The 13,962-nt window shown below is 40.6% G+C and overlaps 1 protein-coding gene across 3 annotated transcripts in view; it reads right to left on the reverse strand.

Moving 5' to 3' along the window:
- Positions 1–13,962, reverse strand: part of LOC104934030 (RNA-binding motif, single-stranded-interacting protein 3) — a 130,903-nt gene that overhangs the window by 92,814 nt on the left and 24,127 nt on the right. The window lies entirely within an intron of this gene.

A 13,962-nucleotide genomic window follows, 5' to 3' on the forward strand; every position in this document is an offset into this window, starting at 1 on the left:
CCCTGAAGTTGCCAACTCATCACAGGGCACATAAAGACAAACAACCATTCACACTCCCATACACACCTACAGACAATATATGATCTAGAATGATAAAGTCATATATGGATTTGAAAATGTTCCATTTTTCAGCATTACCCTATGTAAGGGACTGACTGTGGACCACTTGAACGAGTAGAGTATTTCTATGTTAAATAACTCTCCTCTTACACACTTATATTACAAGGTCTTATATTATATTTCCCTCTGCCCTCCCTCTCTTATCCTCCCTGCCTTATCTGTGCCTTTGTCCCTCTTCACTCTGATCTCCTTTATTTACTCGGCCGCTCCTCTGCTGTTGTACTTTAACTTTTTTGACCTAGCATCCTCTGTGGATGTACAATCCACATAGGCCTAGGCAGGGGGAGATATCAGTGTTGTTATGAAATGTCCATTGTACCATGATATGTCATCTCCATATTATGTATACAGCGTGCTGCTGTGAAAGAAAACTACAGATATATAAATGTAGCAGTTATTATCAGTTCTATATTCCTTTAGTACTTCCTTATTTTGGCTCTGGATAGTTCTCCATATAACAGAAGAGATATCCATTAGCAGAATACATTGACTTTTTGAAAATAATCCTTTGGATCAACTTGACTGCAATGAGACTGGTTGCTGTTTCACCTCTCTCTTCTTAACATCTAATCCACTATGGTACTTGTGAGATAATGCAAAACTAAAGTATAAAGTTCAGTCATCAGTATTGGACATTGGACACCTCAAATATTGGAGCAGGAAAGGGTGACCCTTTCAGCATGGGAAATCTGTCAGACTGAAAATGATATGGCATCTGCATTCTCTTTGTGTTCTCTACAGAACAGAGAATGATCTTCAGTTATTGTATGCCTTGTATGCAAGTGGGTCTTCCACCACACTGGCTGAGTGTCCCCCACATCATTGATTTCTTCTTGAGAGAGACAGGGAGGACTGAGAGAGACCTCTGCTGAGAGGATAATTCTAGGGTTGGTATTGGTAAGAGTGCGACAGTTAGTACTTTCTGTCACAGCGGTGCCCTGAATACTCCTCCTGTTGTACTCAGAGCCTTCACTGCATCTAATCTAGCAGTTGACACTTGCCATGTGCATGTGTGTGTGTGTGTGTGTGTGTGTGTGTGTGTGTGTGTGTATGTATGGGTATACATGATTTTATTACATACAAATACTTGCTATACATCTCAATTTACTGTACAGCTGCATGTGTGCATGCATATATCTTAGTTTGAGATTCACTTTTGTCCACAAAGTAAAAATAAGATTATAATAAAGCTATAATAGTGGCAATGTTCATATATTATATCATATTATTTATGTATCTGCTGCTGTTTATCCAGGGGTAAATATAAAAATCTGACTGGTGCCAGTGTTCAGTAAAAGAAATAGGATTCAGGCATTAGGGATGATTTTGGGCAATGGATCACCTGTTTACATTTCACTGTAATTATAATGCGTTGTCTCAGAATTGATCTAAACTAGAGGATGTATATGTTTATGTATTATCTTCAGAGGCCGATTCATAGCATAGCACCATGAATAAATACTTTGGGAAAGAAAACTAAATAATAAGAGGAAGAAGAGATAAAGACAACATTTATATGAGACTAACAGGAAAAGACTACCTGATTACAAAATACTTTTTTGCATTGAGCTGGTTTGGGAAATCCGGTGAATCTCGGCCAACTTCAATAGCGAAGGAATGAGTAAGTGACCCTGAGTCATAGATCATCCCAAAAACAGCACAACTGACAGCAGGAACCCTCAGAAACACCCACAGACACAAAAATGCCTAGAGTCCTAGAACAATGTCAAGCTTTGATAAAGACGTCTTCTTAATTTGCTCTACCACTTCTGCACTGATGCTGTGTAGCACACGAGGAACATTTTCTTGATGAAGAACGTGTGTTTTAATGAATTTCAACATGTTCACACATACAAACTGCAGCACACATCAGCTATACACTATACACAGCTAGACAACTGAGCACGGGCATACAAGGATACAAACATACATGCAAAGTAAGAATCCTGCCTCCCAGGATATTAATTTTTCATACAGGAAGTTAAATCAATAAAATATGCAGATTACTGCTGTTCTACGTGTAGCAGACTAATGTCTCTGTCTCATCCGATAGTTCAGCACAAACGACAGCATGGTGGAGCAGCACTGTACAGAAGCAAAAAATTAAATATTACAGTATGAAGTATTTAGCAGTGCCTTCAGTTAACTCTTATCTTGCTGTTGCCAAAATGTGGCAGTCTGTGGACGACTCATTCAACTGTGTTTTAAGCTCCGTTTCTTAACAAGAAATGCTCAATGACTGTTAAACCTTACTGCACAAACACCTTGCCAATAATAAGAGAGCTCTGCTGCTCCCAAAACCTTGGTTAAACAGCATATTCAATATTTGAAAAGGCGTGAGGGCGGAAGACTTGTCAAATTTTACAAGCAGCCTTATCACTTTTGACGCTGTTGTGTTGCCTGTTCAAGTTAAATCAAGCACACCTCAAGCATTTAAAATCACTTTAAATGTTATTTTTACCCTCAGCTGTCAGTCTCCCCCACACACAGAGACTAACATGGAAAGACAGTTCTGTGAGCGACTTAGCCAATGAACTATTATTGTTGGAGACTACCTTGACTTTAAACAGTTGGGTGTCAGGGCGGCGCTCGAAGCTTGAATATGCAGTTCCACCACCAACTGGCAGAAACTGCAAGGTTATGATCATATTTAAAGAAATAAAGATTAAAAAAAGAAAAGAACAGCTTCAATGTCTCATCTATTTCCCTTCTCCGTCACAATGATAAAGAATCTGGGACATACAATAGGGACGAACAGAACTGTGGATGACCTCCACAGTTCCCCTCTACAATGGCACTTCACAGTGGTAACATACACTTTATCCGCACAGAACATTGCTGAGATGTCAGAACTGTGATTACTGTTCTCAGTGCTGTTATAGTGGCTCTTCTAATCTGCTGCTTTATTGTACAGCTCGACTAATATCAGTAGCAGAGTAACCGCATCCAACAGTTGCACACACAAACCTGATTCGTGTGTCCTCCCAACACAAAAACAAGTGTCTCAGACACACTCGCACACACACACACACACAGTGCACTGAAAGGCCAGGCAGTACAGGACGCCTCAGTAGTGTGTGCCAGCCTAATCTAGTCAGGCCTTTTATCCCATCTCCTCCCTCCACTTCCACTTAAATCAACACTTCGCTGAGAGCTACAAAGCTAGTTTGCACCCTCGACACACACATGCACAAGAGCACACGTGCACACTCTTTACTTCTCCTCCTTCTCTGTTAGTCTCTGTTTATCTCTCGCTTTGGCACTCTCACTTCATCTCTCTGTGTCTCAGGCGTAAGCACAAACCCACATCTCACACAGACACACACACACACACACACACACACAGGGACAGTCACACATACTTGCACACAACACACTGTCACGAGATTTTGAAAAAGACTGGTAGTCTCTGAGGAGAGCTGGTAGTGTGAATGAATAGAGGCTGAATGTAGCTTAACAATCTGTGCCCAGTGAAGTGAGCTGGCCACTGCCCAGGCTGCGAGTTGGTACCCCAGAAAATAATTATCCACTGAGTAAAAGTATGACTATACATTGGCAGTCATTACAGAGGTCTCCCTGAACTCCATGTATACTGATTCAGTCCTCATATCTAAGAACAAAAAAGGTCAGTCAAACCAGTGTTCCAAAAAAACACTGCGTATGAGCATTTTCCTGAATTGTTACAGGCTTTAGTTACATTTAGGCAGAAGCAAAACAAATTGGTTAAGGTCAGGAAAAAATGGTTTTATGGTTGAAAGAAAGTAAAGTAGGAGGAGGTTATGAACCATGATCCCTGGTAGCCACATACATTGTAACCCAGACCATCCACTCAAAGATGTAAACATTTATTATGATGTTATTGTAGGCATTTCAACCACCAACGCTGTTCGGTTAGTGAGGACATCCTTGAAATAGTTATGTAGAACTTCTCAAATGTTTCCTCACACGGGGGTTGGTGTCATGGGAGCAGCAGGCCCCTACAGGAAGTGAAACTTTAGCCATGTGCTTGTTTATGAGTATCAGCGTATTTATTCATGAACGTCAAGTTAAAATGTCACAAACACCAGACCAGGCTGCCAGACAACACAACATGGTGATTTGGTGTTATGCTATCTTCAAAATCACTGGCATATGAGTAGAAACACTCACAAGTGCTTTCTCACACACATACGCACAAAATCATGGCAATGTAAACAGCTAACTTTCAAGTGTCATTACGTGACCGTTCACGTTGAATGTCCCCCCTGCAATCAGCGATAGCCTATGTTTGGACTGCTCTAACAAGCAGTCCAAACCCCCCATGGACACACATACACAATACACACACAGTTACGTAGACAGTTTGATAGCTCTGAAAAGTAATTTGACTGGGGCCCAACAAAAGGAGTGTTTTCCTCGGATAATCCCCGGCTGGGACTGTAGGGGTTCTGTGGGTGTGTGTTTGTGTGTGCGTACCAGAACCCTGGAGAGTGGGTGTCTGTGTTTGTGTGTTTGTACTTGTGCAATCGTGTGTGTGTATGTGTATGTGTGTGTGTGTGTGTGAGGGATCAAGCAGAGCAGGAAGGGTTTTATTCAGGATTTCATTAGCAGGGAATAGGAGATGTTTGGCCCAGCCAGCCACCTCTGGCTCAGGGACAAGAGTGTGTCTGTAACCCAGCTAAAACTGTCTGTAAGGGCAAACACTGTGGCAGTTTTATAGAGTTTAACTGTGTTTTCTTTATATATTCCTATCAGGCTCCGGAAATAAGAGTACAGAGGTTGAGCTCCAGAGTTTGTTCACACTTGGAGCTGTCTTACTGGTGCTGCTGGGAAAAAAAAGTGCCCTGTGTACTTACAAGTACTCTTAAGTGACACGGATTTAAAGACTATCAGTGGTTAGCAGCTAGTAAGGTGAGACAGTGGATTATCGTGAACAAGGCACGGTGTGTGCTAGGGTTGAATATTTTCCTGAGGTTTTCATACTTCTCAGGAATGTATCATTCTGTATCAGCTCAAAAGCTGTGATTTTCCGTCTTATTTTTGTTGTTATCGTATAATATCTATGAGAGCATGTGGTAGCATTTTAACAAAATTATATAATTACAACAATTAGATTTTTAAAAACACTTCTTTCAGATGGAAAATACACAATGCCAAGCGTGTTGGATATTGATCATCTGTTCTTTGGCACATCACAGTTTTCATTTCTGTGTGATTCTACAGGAAATATTTTTCAGACTGAGCTGAAATAATCAGTGTATACACCGACATTAAAGAAGTATTCTGCACATGGAGCCATTGTGGAGAGGATCTCATCCAGTTATTTGGGTGGTTGAGGATATGGAAGTATGGGAGGGTGTGTGTGTTCTGCATTTGACACTTATTGATTGGATGTCTCTTGGGAATCATTGGGGATGAAGTATTGCTACTACTACCAGAAAATTCCTGCACATTTCAGCTTTCAATTACAGATTTTGCACTTTGTTGACAACTTAAATATGGTTAAGAGGTAGCAGCTTTCTCTCAGTACAGTCTTCAGCACAAATACATGAATTCAAACAGATAAATGACAAGACATGCTTTAAATCTTGGCCCAGAAAAAACTTTGGTGAGAAATGCAAAATGCCCTTGTTTAGATGCATTTATTTTAGTAATTTAAATACTTGATTTTTGAATGTTGAGCTCTACCAAATTGTCAGCTCCAGTACACCTCCTGACCATATAGTGTATACAGTCATTTCTATCATAATTGTCGCTGTAGTACGCTACTTTATTGTAATTAAGGGTAATTGAGTTTAGCAGAGAATGTTAACATATGTAAAGGAAGTTATAACGTGTTTGTGGTTGGTCATAACTATTTAAACACCTGACTTGTGTTTGCTGAGACTAGGTGTGACCTATCGGCTGCCAGAGAAGGACAAAAATCATGCCATGAAGACCACGAGTGATGACAGCTACTGTGAAGAAACTGGCTGAGCTTTTCTTGAAGGATATGTATAGTGGAAAAATAAACAGTTGAGTCTTTTTCCATTTGCTCCACCGAAAAGTCAGACTCTCATTACTACAACTATCACCACCCTTATTAGGCTCTGCACTCTTCGCAACTGGCTAGATTTAGTTCTTTGGAGAACGTTAAAAGGAATTCTTTGAAAAGTAAAGAGCTCGAATAGCTGAAGAAAGATGTGTGAAAGACAAAATTACTGGAATGTGTTAAAGGTGTGTTTAGATATATCCACACTAACTGTGGTATTCAAAGGTAGTCACAGGTGGAATTTTAAATTGTCTGGCCTGCACTTCCATGAGACAAGAATAGGCTTAGTAAAAGATACAAGGAGAAGAGCGAGAGCGAAAGAGAGAGAGAGACAGAGAGAGAGAAAGAGGAGGAAGGAAGCAACAGCTAAGTAGGATGAGGAACAACATATGAGGGAAGATCCCTCAGGCCATTCTTTCAATTATCTCTCTGGTCCCTGGTGTAGGGATCACTCGCCCACCAACACAAAACAATAAGAAGAAATGTGCCGACCAAATCCCTGCGTTGATAGTAATAATGACATAATGAATTTAATGCGAGAGAATGTATACAAATAATTACAGTGTGTTAGAGAAAAATACTTTCAATGTATTTGGTCATTGAACATGAAGAATTATCATATTGTTGTGTGTGTGTGTATGTAAAGAACTAAAACATAGCTTTATAAAAATCTTTTCTCCCTGAACCCTGAACAGAATAAGCAGTTCATGGATAAATGAATGTTCATAAGAAATGACTAGCTAATTAAAAGCAAAATTCATTAGTGATGACTAATAGCTGCTGTTAAGTCTGAGCTAGATGTGTAGTATAATGTGGCAGGCTTCCATGAAAAATATCAATGTATTTATCAAAAAAACAAAATAAGCTTCCTAATTATACTGGATTAATATATGTGAAATGAGGAGGTCAAGAAATAATGTCAATATCTGTGACAGCATGTAGGTGTAAGACAACATCTGCCTGTCCCATGTCCACATTCTGTGTAAAAAGCTTGACAGAGGAGTATCATGGGTCAACGGGTTTGGCCGAAAAACCTCCCATACATATCAGCTAATGAATCTTAAGCCAGGAATAGGTAACATATAACAACAAACATAAAAGATTCAGATATTTTANTTATTATTAAGGTCCAGTGTGTCAGATTATGGGGGGCTATTCACAGAATATGGCAGAAATGGGATATAATATGCATGCTACAGTTGCCTAGAATGGACAAACCAAAGACTAGCTCTGGGTTTTTGCACTTTTCGAGCATTGCATCTGTCATTGTCATTTCTCCTTCACACTAGGAAGGCGAGGACAGCGTGTTGCAATCTGCAATTACAACACTGGATGCCACTAAATCTTACACACTGCTCCTTTAAGAGTATTGAAACCAACATTGACAAGAATTTCTTTGGTCTTTTTTTTTTGCTAGTCCCTAGAAAATACAGGAAGGACACAAAATCTAGCATCTAATATATGCTCACATAGAGGAACACTTTGAGTGAAATGGTGGATACCTTTATACTCTGCATAAAGTTGGTGGTGAGTGAACTTCCAGTAAACTGAGCACTGAAACTTGGATGCACCATTTTATTAAATATATTCTCAATTACAGCACGCAACACTGTTTCAACATTCACTCACTATTTTTGGGTAAAAAAAAAGACTATATCCATCTCTTAAATATGTGATGTTGACTTATTTCATGATATGAATGAGAATGGATCAAAAGACAATTAGATAAACAGACACTGTGTTACTGCATACACTGACTGCTTACTGATATTGATGTCTATGTGCTTAAGTATTAACTTTTTAGAAACTGTATTCATCTTTCAATCTGTTCTGTTAATAAATAAAGGTGAGGGGTCTGAACATTCATTACTTGCTGTTTAGTTGAAGGCCATATAAGGCAGAGATAGTGGCTTTTGTAAAAACCTGGACAGATTCCTTCTATCTACAGAAACTAGATCAGTTTCATGGCCACAGGCCGTACCCTCTGAAATACACCACACACACACACACATACACACACACACACACAAACACACCCTAATACTAGCCAACAGCGAGAGGTTGTGCTCTTTGTCTCTCCCTTTTCATCCCAGCAATAAAATCTTTGTCAGGCACTTTGCAGGGTGTTTTAAAAGCTGGCACACTGATGGCCAGCGCTGTACATCTTAAGTGTGGTAATATCAGTGGGAGTCAATTGTAAGCCCTCAGTATTTCAGTTGCTGCTTTCTGTAAGTAAAAATATCTCTAAATTTGCCAAAACATCCGCATACTAACTGGAATTATGTTTGCTTCCAGACAATATTAGATCATTGGACATTCTATCAGGAAGTGTTGGGGACTATTGGAGCCCTCAGTAATTTCCGTGGTGTAACTGTTTGAGGTAGCAGGCTCTGACAGGAGCTTTTAAGAGGCAGAGAATCCATTAGACAAGGGTCGCTACAAAGTGGCCAACTATTAAAAATGCAGCAGCACCATTATTCCCTGACCCAGCCTGCAACTTCTGTCTCCTTCACTGCATTGCTCTTTATTTCCCTTTGGATCTCTATCTCTCTCTCTACTTTTGAATTCTTTCTGCTGCCACCATCTGTTCTCTTTTTGATATATCTCACTCTACTCTCCTTCACATCGACTTTTCTAATGTATCCTATCTTTTCTCTCCCTCTCTCTCTCTCCCTCCTCCACATATTTTCTATTACTAAACTGGCAGGGGTGAGTCTCTCTCACCCGTTCGTACATGCACTGACCCACTGAAGCTTTTTCACTCCTATTCAGCACAGTGAGGCACTGGTCAGCGTCCGCTACTGTACTGGGACGAGAATAGAACAGCCCACGGAGAATAATAAATGGACATATATGGGTGGTTAGGAGAGTCCCTTTTAAGCAGTAAAAACTACCCAGGCCTGGCAAACTGAACAGATGGTGGGAGAGAGAGAGGGAGAGATAGAGAGAGAGAGCCCAGAACACAGTGGGAGACAGGCAGGATAAGAGAGAGAGACAGAGAAAAGGCAGGCAAAGGAAGGAGTGAGAGAGTTGGGTAGGGCATTAGAACATAAGGCAATTCTCTATTCTCTACATTTGCATATGATGCTATCAATAGCAAAGTTGCGATCCAAACAGAATAGCTGGGGTTTAAACAGCAGGTGCATGATAATATTGTAAGTTGTAAAACTACAAGTGATAAAGGGCCTAAGCAGAATGCATGTTGTGCTATAGATGCTATATACACACACACTATTCTGTTTTTTTGTACGTGTGTGTGATGTGTGCTGCATAATTTATGGTTGCTGTTTGGGCTACGGCAAAGTACTTTATGTTTGACAAGAGGAGGAACAGAAGCTCGGAAGGAAACAAGGGAGGAAGGAAAGAAGTGATAGAAAAGCAAGGACAGGGAGAACAACTCGGTGGATGAGTGTTTGTGTGTGTGTGTGTGTGTGTGTCCTCTTTGTGTTTACACAGGCGTATCTCCATGTTGTGTGTGTGTCCCTCTTCCGATGCTGCCTTTATGATGTTTACTCATCACAGCGAAGCCAACCACTGACCACATTTATCTAGCACATAATAGAGAGTAATTGAATGTGAAAAGCTCATTTTTGAAGGGATGGAACATTCTATTTAGATGTCCGGGTGTGTCCGCATGTGTCATTACTTTGATATCAGCTGAATGCTGTTTCTCATTACCCTAATTAAAGCTCCTCGTGTGCCACTGAGCGTATTAGCACACTGATCTGCGGCAAACTAATGATCGGCTGGTTGATAATGTGACTTCTTTTCTTTTTTGCTTTCAGCCTCTCTCTTATCTTGCGCTTAATGATTATCATCAAAGATTCACATCCTCAGTCAATCATCATCAGAGGCTAAAAAAGATTTTAAAACATCTTGAATAATATGCGTGGCGCTATCACGCATGCATGCACAGATGGAAGTTCATATATAGGCATATATATCATTGATCATGTGCAAAGTAGAGCAAATCCTGTGTAAGATAAGAAAAATGAAGACATAAGGGGAAATCTGATGAGCTTAAAGGTATCACAAGAGTTAAAGGTGAGGAAGAGTGTATGACTTCGCTACGTAAGTGTCCAGTAGGTCAAACTTGCTTGCAAAGAGGCATGTATGTTACAAATGCCACTCTTTCACTTCTACAAAAAGCAACTCAGATTTCGTCGTTATGGCTGTGAAATTTGCCGTGATGACACATTTCATCCCAACACTCAAGAAGCCACAGCAACAATCACAAGCTATGATCATTTGTTTTGCACTTTCATTTGCTCCAATTTGAGATTTCACAGACTGGATTTCCTGCAAAAATGTATGAAAAATGCTTACTCAATGCTTACTAAATCATGCCCTCGGAGCAGCAGAACGGGCACCAACAATATGACAACTCACACCAGCTCACAGAGGCTATTAGGAAAATCCCAAACATTGATTGTACTTAAGAATGATAGATTTGAGCTATGGCTTACCCCTCCAGCTATACACCCTCTGGTTACATTTTAACAAATCACACGAAGAATGCAACAATGCAGCTGCGCTTGGGCATTAACCCTCCCACTGATTCCCTCAAACCCTCTTACAGCCATGATTAAGGGTCACAAGGCACACATAAGAGGGTATGCTATCCCTCCCTGCCCCATCCTAATGTACACTAACTGAACCTATAGCCCATTATGGAGGCATAGCAAGAGCAATTCTCTGTTTAATAGCCACACATTTACACACTCTGTCATCTGGCTGAGCATTGTTAGTTTAAGCTAGTCATTTCATAACTGCCTTTGTGTGAAGGTGGTGCATGCGTGTGCTTGCGAGTGAGCGTGCCTGTTTAAAGATTGCTATTGTAAGGCACTGAAGGCAGCGCGCACACACACACACACACACACACACACACAATTGATTTCCACAGGAGAGCCTCCACTCTCTGGAATCAAGATTAATAAGAGGCCATTTACATCTCCAATCAGATCAGTGAGCAACAGAAAGAGAGAGAGAGAGAGAGAGAGAGAGAGAGAGAGAGATGGAAAGTGTGAGAAAAAGCTAAAAAGAGATCACACAACAACTACAACTGGTAAGTCTTTGTCTGCTCTTTTCCATTGTACACAAAGAACAGAGCCTGAAAACCACCCGCACACCTACATGCACACCCACAAACCTTCACACACACTTCTCATATTTGAAGTCAGAGAGCAGCACAGGCGGATCAAACACTTGGCTGTTGTCAAGGTCCATATAGACGTAAAACTGGGCTATTCTACGGGGCCTCCGACACACACACACACACACAGAACTGTTCTTCTGGGACTTAGAGAGCTTTAATGACAGCAAGCTGCACTGAGATAGGGTCAGGCAGGGGAGTCACTGTTCAGAGGCCCTGCACACACCCACACACACTCACATTAAACACAGGATACGCTCATGCACTTCCACACATGAAAGTGAGCAAATATATTCAGTTCACGCTCACACACGCATTGACTGACAAAGTTCTAGGTTCATGTACAGTCACGGATACGAAGCCAACATACAGGACGGCGGTTTTATTCATATATGTATGTATATGCGAACACACACACACACACACACACATGCAGGCATTGCCTGAGAGGGAACACTGGGGAAGGTAGGATCCAATTTGATTTGACCTTGACAGCACAGGGAAGGAGGGATGGCTGGTGGGAGGGAGGATGGAGGGATGGATGGATGAAGTGTAAGGAATGAAGTGATGGTCTGGGCCAGATGCCTGTTGCAGATACTTGAGAGAGAAATTAGATGACCTTGAACTGATGGAGATAAATCGTTGAACACTGCTGTCGGACTGACATGGTGACATCTTCACACATAAAACGGTGTGACAAGCGTGCATCAAATGTTGAAGTTAATCTAACACACATGTACATATAGCATCATATCTTGTGTAATAGAGCTGCAAATCACGCTGAATTTTATTGGATGCTACTAGATATCACTGACAGGGCTGTTTGAAAATGCTGCTTCCTCTTTGGTGCTGCTTCATTATGAATCTGATGCAATCAGAAAAATGTTTTCTTACAAGTGTAAATATGCAGCGTTAATGCAGTCACAAAGTTAATTATGCAAACGCTGACAAAAACACCTGGGACTTAAAAGGGACTCTCCTAACCACCCATATATGTCCGAGTCTTCGTAAGAATTATTTGTTAAAAATGTAATTTATAAAGAAGTTGAATTCTGTTTTGTCATTTTAATTTATTCTACACAGTATCCAGGAGCAGGCGTGCATTTACTCCTCCATATTAGCAAACAAAAAAGGCTTGCTCGTCATCGGAGATGTTTATCACAACCAAACCACAGATGTGCATTAACAAACAGTTTCCAGCTTCTGTTTGTTCATCTCGAGCACATTCTTAAAACTATCAGACAGCTCCCAGATGTGAATGTGTGCAGCTCCGAGATCAGCAGATAAGTCTGTAATGTCGGCGTGCTGCAAATATAGCCTGCGCATGTCAACTGCAAATGTTTCTCGCAGTTAACTGGGAATGTTAATTTCATTTTCTCAGCTGAAGCTGAAGATCTGTGTGTTTAAGGCAATGAATAAAATTGTTGTCAGCATGTAGACGAATCACTTAAACTAGACTGAAACGATGAAATTTAATCCAAATGGAAGTCTTTTATTACATTTAGCAGCATAATTATGTCAAACTACAACCTACCTGTCAATCATTTATTTATTAAACAACCTAACAATTAGCTTATCTGGTATTTCAGCCAGTGCTTTGTTTAAGGAGTATTTTTATTAACCCCCTCCAAATTTTCAGTTCTTAATTTACTGGCTCTCAATATGCTCCGTCTCCAACAGCTTTCATCTGTATAGTAATTGCCGCCCATTTGTACTCTTTGTGTTTCTTGTGAGGCGGCGGTAACAGCTTCTTTCAACATGACAAATTTGATATCGTACCAATTGTGATAGAGCTTTAAACGTTATTTTCGGGGGTTGTTCAGTATTTATGGTCAGTAGTTTAACAATTACAAGAGATATTTATACATCTACAGTTTGTCATTTTGTTTCAAGAAAGTATAGAGATGTAGAGCTGTTTGAGTGCTCCCAGTTATGTCTGGTGTGCAATTTGCAGCTGTCTAAATTGTAAATATCAGATTGTTAATTGGCTGGATGCTGAGTATTAAATTATTTGGACTGAAATCTGGGAAATAAATCCTATTGATAGACTGCAAATGCACCAGACTGCACATGATTTAAGGGTTCAACATATTTTTAACAGCGGAGCATTCATTTTCTTACCTGTTCTTCCCACACTGTGCCCTCCCAATAGTATGATTTCACTCTTAGAGCATTCTGCCTTAACACTTTTATCTCTGCTTCTCTCTCCATCTCTGTTACCTGCTGATATGTACACATTTACTAAATATTGCAGCAAACCTGCCAACTCCTCACACTTACTAGAAAGAAAGAAAACAACAACAACAAATGATTCACAGCAGACAAAGGGAATGGTGCGATGGGCGATATGATGCAGGAGCAATCGATCAGGCCTTAACAATCCATTTTCTTCTTCTTGTTGGTAGAAGTCTCGGAGTGGGAAATACGTTGGGTGCGAGGATCTGTGTATGCATGCTATGTGTGAGGAAGAGAATTGGAATATAACTGAAAGAACAAAGAAAAAGACTGTGCTCAGTTTTCTGCACTCTTGGTAATCGGATAAATGAATCGGGTTCTATCCATCATGTCTACAACACACTATCATGGGTGAGTATGAGTTAGGCCAGTCAAGGGAGGGGGTGGGGGGATAGCGTGCGTGTGTGTGCGTGTGTGTGCGTGTGTGTGTGTGTGTGTGTGTGTG

Source organism: Larimichthys crocea, chromosome XIII (assembly GCF_000972845.2).
Source record: "Larimichthys crocea isolate SSNF chromosome XIII, L_crocea_2.0, whole genome shotgun sequence".
NCBI classification, from domain to species: Eukaryota; Metazoa; Chordata; class Actinopteri; family Sciaenidae; genus Larimichthys; species Larimichthys crocea.